The sequence below is a fragment of the Dasypus novemcinctus genome, chromosome 4 (assembly GCF_030445035.2).
Source record: "Dasypus novemcinctus isolate mDasNov1 chromosome 4, mDasNov1.1.hap2, whole genome shotgun sequence".
NCBI lineage: Eukaryota > Metazoa > Chordata > Mammalia > Cingulata > Dasypodidae > Dasypus > Dasypus novemcinctus.
Window position 1 is genome coordinate 38,172,913 of NC_080676.1, and position 8,207 is coordinate 38,181,119.

An 8,207-nucleotide genomic window follows, 5' to 3' on the forward strand; every position below is an offset into this window, starting at 1 on the left:
CTCTAGGCTCTTAAGTTTTCACTAGTACTACAACTAATTTTAACAACAACAACAACAAAAATTGATCATATTCCACTAATATATGTGCCTATATATAACAATATGTTTATTGGACAATTTTGAAATATACAGTACAATTGGAATGCTTGGCTGATTCACACTGAGAGGACAACTTATAATTTTTTTCTCAAAAATACTCTTTGTTTGAGAGGATGAAGTGAATAATCACACAGGTCCTGTCCTAATAGACAGAAGATTTCTGATGTTTGAGGGCTTTCCTTAATGTATGGAACCTGTTTATCACAACAGCAGACTAAGAGTAGATGCTCAGTTTGTAGTAGCTTTCATCTGCAGAGAAAGGCCAATTTCTTAGAAATTCATTCTATGATATGACCTCAACTTATATTTCTTGAATAAAATCTTTTCTGTTTGCTCTCTCACACAGTATTCCAAGTAAACAAATTATGCAGGATTTCCCATTTCTAATCTTCCTTTACATGCCTTATTCATATAGTTTGCTTCAATTAAACAACTTTTAACAACTTCTATATTTGTCAAGTCTAATTCATAGTTTTCTTGAGATGCTCGTCTTCCCCCAAATCAAATAACAGCACTTATTTCCTCCTACCTGGTATCGGGATTATTTATAGTTATATCATTTTGATAAAGAAATATCAATAAGTATATTTTATCACCTGGGTATTACTCATTTCCTTATTATATTTAAAGTTCCAGATTATATATAAATAATTATAAACAGTTTAATTATAAAGGTAGAAATATTTTCACATGATCAAATTTGGAGGAAATGATTTAATCTGTGAATATGTGCTAATTATCCACTTCTATTTATCTTTAGGAAATATCGTTAATATAAGAAGCAGCTTAGGAGAACATGGGGAGTAAGTGGCTATAAACATAGTTATTTATAGTATTCTGCTAAAGGCAGAGGCAAATAACAAGTGATGCTGGAAAGAGAGATATAAGCTGCTCATTATTAATGAGTGATACTTTGTTGAGAAAATTCAAATGATGATCATTAATTTAAATTTTAAATAACATAGATTTATTGATCAAGTGTAGGGGCAAGTTTCTACAGTTGAGATAATGAAAAAGTTAAATTTAATGAATTCTTATGTGAATATATCACATTTGCTAAAGGTACATTTTTTCTCAGATAAAAATTACCCTTAATCATTCTACACTTGGCTTTCAAAAGTTCTAAAATCTGATTAAATAGTAATGAAGTAATGATATAATATATCTTAAAGTACTATGACACCAAGAAGAGCTGGGATAATGGCTGAAATTTTAAAGTTTGTGACCTTTTTCAAGATTTTCTGCATTAACTTTTGCTTGACTTTAAAATTTAAGTCTTTGATAGTGAATCCTGTGGTGAGAGAAGTATTATTTTAGTAATTACTTAAAAAATAAATAGAATCTTCTTTCCGGAAAATATAAAATTTAGTATGTTTGAATTCCTTTCATTTATTTTGTGTTTCAGATATAAGTTCTGTATTAGAGAATAACATGCATATGAAAAACTGTGAGGAATTGCCTGAGGTGCTAACGAAATGCAGAGTCTCAGGTCTCATAGCTATATAATTAGATTCACTACAGCAAACTGCTCATTGGATGATTCTAATATTGGATCAGGTAAACAAAGATAAGTATTCCCTGAGTAAAAAGTGGATCAAGGTCATAGCCACAAGTCATTTATATGGTTGTTCTATATGGCAAATAATGTCTGCCATGCTTATGGAAACTTGGCTTTGAATTTTAGCTCTACTTCACGGTTAAGCAAAATTCATGTTGCTGAGTTGAACTTTCTCATCTGCAAAGCAAAATAGGAGTATCTATATTTTAAAATAGACTCTAAGATTATAATAAGAACTTGTAGGAAAGAGAGAACTCAGTAAAAGTAGTTTCCCATCTCTCTTGTCCCCAGTATGATAATATTTTATGGACTTCTGTTAGTTACAATAATCAGGAAAATTTCCAGAGCTAAGGACCAGGTCCTGTTAGGAAGGGGTCTGTGCTTTGTTGAAGAAGAAGTCGAGTAGAGAACCAGTCCCAGGGAGTACAGAGCTCAGGAAAACTACAATTATATTTTGAGAACCCCATTTGCTGAAACTGATTGAGCAGCTTTGGGCATGACATGAAGAGATGTGTATGTGTTCCACATAGTGGGTATAATACCATCAACTAAATAATAGTGGTGAAGAGGGTGAAGTCATTTTTTGTTTATTTTAAGGGAATCAAGAAGGAATTTCTAGCCATAGATCAAAGTTTACAGCAATCCAACCCTGATTACTTTTCTATAACTGAATCTAATTTCTCCCTTTAGCTTAAGACAAAATATCTAACATTACATTAAAACACATTCATAATTTCTCTTTCAATTTGGAGTTAATCTGTCCATTATAAGTTTTGTCTATTCCCTTCTTTTTCTTGGGACATAATTTCACTTGTAAGGCACCATGGAGATGGAAGAGATGTCTGACCAACATTCATTTTTACTTGCATCAAATGAGAGCTAGTCCTTTAAGTTTCCAGTCCTCCAGGTTAAGATCAGCAAATATTCCCTAAGAAAGTATCAGCCTGTTTATTTTTGAAACTTCATTGAGCAAGATTATACAAATAGATACAATTTTGACACCTTGTTTTTTTACTGGCTTGCCTCTGAACTGTTGCTGATCTTTAAAGGAAGAATCCAAGGGATCTATTCTGATGTAGAGTGGTTTTCTGATATGTCTTCCAGCATGAGTTTTGCTTTAGGTCCAGAGAAATCAAATAATGACAAACATTTTGACACCTGCCTTAAAGAGTGTCAGATTTGAATCATTAGTTAGACACTCCTTTCCCAATGTGGTCCTTTATGTCTGGAATCTGAGCTATCTGAAGTTGGGGTGAGCCCCACCATTCATTGTCTCTCCAATTGTGGATATAGGCAGAGAGCCAGCTTGTGAATAAATAGCTGAATGGGGCGGTAGTAAATGGCTCACAGACAAAAAAGTCCAGGTCATAAATCCAGGAATATTGAGAAATGTTGCTTTCAAAAGCAGTATATTTTCCTGCATAATGAATGAATCCTGATTAATTATTATTTATTCATTTAATTTTATTTAACTTTTAGTGATTTTCCCTGTTTACCCTTTTTAAAATATTATCTATTTTTTAATACATGCTTGAGTATTAACATTGACTAGTATAATGAGAATTCTGAAGGCCTATTACTAGTGACAAATTGATTCTAGATTAATATTTAGATTCTAGAATAACAGTTTTAAATTTTTAGAGATATCTTCAAAGGGAGGGGTTTCTTCAATTTCCAGAATTAGCACTTTATCAGAAATGAATATGCTTCTTTCCTATAGCTATTGTTTAGAAAGCAGAGATGGCCTGAGAAACATTTTAAGTATTCACTGAAGCACAACCTCAAACAGCAAAACTAGTTGGAGCCTGCTGGGAAACAAGGTCTCAGACAAACCAGCTTGGCAGGTATTGAAAAGCCAAATAGTTGTTTTCAAGTGTTATTTCCAGGAAGAATCCAAGGGTAAAAGGGGAGTCTTAAGCAACAACAGACCCTATCGTAACAAACCAAGAAATATTCTTCCCAAGGACACAGAGGGTATAGAACTGTTGCTTCCAAATTTGAGATTTTTAAAATAACTTCTCTCAAATGCACAGCCAGAGCACAAACAACCTACATTTTACCATGATACAGAAAGAAGACCTAGAAAGCTGCTGGGTGTATGGTCCCACACATCAACCTCATTCACCAGTGCTGTACAGATATAGGTGCGCTTGAGATTAGTATTATCATTGTCACCATAAATATACAGTTTCACTTCTTTCTTTGAAATCCATATGATTTTTATTTTACTTATTGTTGCATTATTACAATGGTTAGGATTTCCTTTTCTCTTTGTAGCTTTCATCTCTCTAATAGAATTACCCATCTGTTTATGCATGCTATCCTTTCTCCTACATTCCTTAACATGTCAACCATATTTATTTCATAAAGTCACAATCTGCTATTTCCAAATACTTAGTTATTTCTGAGTCTGATTCTTTATATTGCTTAATCTTTTGGCAATGGACCATTTTTCTTTGTTTTTATATGTGTCTCATATTTTTTAATTTTTTTTAATTTAATGCCAGGCATCATGTGTAGAATAGAAGAAACTGAGACTTACAGTATTTATACTCAGAAATGTGTAAAGCTCTTCTTATGTCAGACTATTAGTATAGGAGACTCAGTGAATCTACCCATTGGTTTAGGAAGATCTCAGTTTTGTTCTTGCATTGGTGACCTTGAGCCCTTCACTTTCATCCAAGAATCAACTGCTTTTACTTTGTGCTTAGTATAGGGCCTGGAGTTCCTGAGGGTTTTTCTCAGTGCTCCCACTTTTCCCCTTAGCTTTCAGGTGTCTTTTCTTCAAGCTTGAGTCTCAGAGAAAGATTCTCCCTGTCTTACATCTTTCCCAATGACGTACTATAAGAATATTATTAAGAATTGTGAATTCATAAGCTTGCTAATCAATAGAATCTGCTGTTTTAGCCTAGAATTGTGAGTGATTAACTTGTCCGTCTTCCTGTGGAAAGTTGTAATGATACTATGCAGGCAACCCCCTCACCTGTAACCAAAAAGTTTAAATGGAACAAGCTACCAGATGTGGCATTTGCATGTCCGGTTTGTATCCCCTGTAAAACTAAAAATTGAAACCTGTATGCTCCTGTTCAGAACACCATGAATAGAATAGAACAAAGACCCCTCAAGACAACGCATCTCTCCTGTAGAGGCCTGGCCACCGCTCCCCTGGATGAATACAGTTACTCTTTTTCTTTTTTTTTTTCAAAGATTTATTTATCTATTTATTTCTCTCCCCTTCCCTCCTCCCCACCCTGGTTGTTTGTTCTCTATGTCTATTTGCTGCGTCGTCTTCTTGTCTTCTTTGTCCACTTCTGTTGTTGTCAGCGGCACAGGAATCTGTGTTTCTTTTGGTTGCATCATCTTGTTGTGTCAGCTCTCCGTGTGTGCGGCACAATTCCTGGGCAGGCTGCACTTACTTTTTTTTTTTTTTTTTTTAAAGATTTATTTTTATTTATTTAATTCCCCTCCCCTCCCCTGGTTGTCTGTTTTCTGTGTCTTTTTGCTGCGTCTTGTTTCTTTGTCCGCTTCTGTTGTCGTCAGCGGCACGGGAAGTGTGGGCGGCGCCATTCCTCGGCAGGCTGCTCCCTCCTTCGCGCTGGGCGGCTCTCCTTATGGGTGCACTCCTTGCGCGTGGGGCTCCCCTACGTGGGGGACACCCCTGTGTGGCACGGCACTCCTTGTGCGCATCAGTACTGCGCATGGGCCAGCTCCACACGGGTCAAGGAGGCCTGGGGCTTGAACCGCGGACTTCCCATGTGGTAGACGGACGCCCTAACCACTGGGCCAAAGTCCGTTTCCCTGCACTTTCTTTTGCACTGGGTGGCTCTCCTTACAGGGCACACTTCTTGCGAGTGGGGCTCCCCTATGTGGGGGACACCTCTGCATGGCAGGGCACTCCTTGCTCATCAGCACTGCACATGGGCCAGCTGCACATGGGTCAAGGAGGCCCAGGGTTTGAACCTTGGACCTCCCATGTGGTAGATGGATGCCCTAACCACTGGGCCAAGTCTGCCACCTAATACAGTTACTCTCGATGAGGTCATTCCTCATGAGTTGCAAGACTCATTGGAGTTCTGAGGTTTGAAACCCCTTAAAAAGGATGGTCCTCACACTGCCAGTCAGAGCCTCACACAGGAGGGGATGCTCTGCCTGGGACAGTTTTTCCAGTCAGGTCTCTGATCAGCTGCAAAAGGGGTTCCCAGCCACATGAGAGATCAGATGTTTAGTTTTCCCCTGATTTGATGGGTGGTTGTATATACTTTCATTCTTTCTTATGTCTTTAATTGATTACTTTCTTTGTTGATTGCTCAATTGTTATAATCATTTGATATAACCTGAAACTAATTTGATTGAATAAAGCAGTCCTTTGCATAGCATTTAGAGGTTCTGCCTCTTCCTTAGCAGAACACCCAATGATAGATTTCTCTTGATTAATTGATTCCAAGATCCTGGGGGTTGGGAAGGCTTTTTTATTCTTTTGATACAATTCATATTTGTCAGAACTTTGGGAGTAGAAAAGTTTTCTGTCCTCCTTTCCTCAAAGGCAAAAAGCTTTTGTTTCTCACTTTGCCCCTTATGTGGTAAATCTTTGCCTGGCCGCTGGGGAGATGGAGAGACATATCTATAGAGGCACAGATACATTTTTAAGAAAGAGACTAACATGTGACATGTTTAATTTAATTATAAAATATACCTATAGTAAAAGAGTGGAGAAGAGTAAAGAAATATAAAAATACTTGCAGATTACCAGTTTTAGAATAGTAATAATCCAGGAAGTATAATTTGAAAGCTTAATCTAGATAGTTGTAAGAAATATACAGAATATGAAATATTTGAGATATTTTTGTGCTACAGATTGGATAAAATGAAAGGATAACTGAAATTATTTAAATAGAATCACATTTTGAACATGTTGGATTTTATGGCAATGTGGATCATCCAAATGGAAAGGTTCAGTAAACCTAGACAAAGTAGACATATTATTATTTTAATAGTATAAATTAAGTTAAAAAATCCACAAAAGTATAAAGTTTCTGAGATTTCATCCTACTTAAAAGTTGGCAATTCACTCTGCAACAGATATAACACACATTACATGTGTCTAAAGATAAAGATATAATAGATATGTATCTATGTGTATATGCATACATACACACATACACTGACATGAAACTTCTGGGTCAGAGACAAAGCCATTTTATCGCACAAAGCAAAGTCTGTGTCAAAATAATGTCTTGAGAATGTTTTCTGAGCCTCAATCTCTTAAAAAGTGATGCAATGAGAGCACATGTAGAGGGCCGCATCACGGGAGAAAAACTCCAAAACTAGGAAACTCATTTGTTGACTAGTCTTATCTTCTCACCATCTGGAAAAAGATCTTATTTTTCATTCTGAAATGTAAGCAAATCTTTTTCAGGGAAGTGAATGAAAGTGTTTTCTCTTTACTACATTGGAATGCCTCTGGGGAGAGAGATGTCTCTAAGCATTATCATCCTAAAATGTCTCATTATCCAGATGTTGGTCATAAATGCCTTTGTCAGAGAACCCTGGCCATTCAGAAATGTAAGGCATTCATGGAGAATAATCTAGACAATGACATTGGGGAAATGGAAGTCATAACAGAGATCTGAAGTCATGGAAGAAGCAGTACTTGTCAATAAATGAAGTTGATTCTTAAAAGATTATTCCCCAGTTTATCATAACATAAATTTTCATTTTATGTTGATAGTAAAAATATAGATCTTTTCACTTGGAGACTAAATAAAGAATCACATGTCATTTTATTAAAATGTATATCATGTTTATTTCATATATAATAATGCCATTTCCTGTTTGAGTAAAATGTACATTCTAACTTTATTTTTTATGTTTTTGGATTTTTTTAGGATTTCCTGTATTCCCCCATTCAATCTTGTCTGCCACAACCAGACAGACAGAAAGCATGAGGACTTTTTTTTCTTGCATCTATAGTGGAAACCACTTTAGTAGCAAACATTAACTGCTCCAGGGCTGTCAGAGATGCATTTCTAATTTGAATTATTACATCTGCTCCCCAGTTTCTCATACTTCATGTGGATAACGGGGCCTTGATCAAATCAGAAAATAGAGTCAACAGGTATCAGGAAATCAGAAGGAAATAAATACAAGTTTTTTAGGCTTTTAAATGATAACAACTGATATGTAGTAGATTCAGGATGCAAATTGAAAGAAAAAACAAAAAACACTCTGGATGATTAAGAGGAAAGAGCTCTGCCATCAGATCTGGGCTGCATCATTTTCAGAACCTGTTTACAATTTTATAAAATATAAATAAATATCCTCTCCCTAGCATTTGAAGCAAGCAATATTTGAAAACTTTTAAGAAATGCTCGTTTAAAATTGCACCTCCTTAAAATTACAGAGAATTTCCTTGAACCAGTAAATAGTCCTTTCTGGAAATGCCATATACTTAGATTTTTTCTAGCTTTTTCTTCACTGTATAAATCCTAATAAGTAACATGGTGAAGGGTCAGCTACATTCTAGGTAGAGGAAGCTGTGGCAATATTGAGT

The 8,207-nt window shown here is 35.8% G+C and overlaps 1 pseudogene; it reads right to left on the minus strand.

Annotated features, from left to right (window-relative positions):
- Positions 1-7,546: 7,546 nt before the first annotated feature.
- On the minus strand, positions 7,547-7,681 carry LOC111760634 (small nucleolar RNA SNORA31; annotated as a pseudogene).
- Between the last annotated feature and the right edge of the window lie 526 nt (positions 7,682-8,207).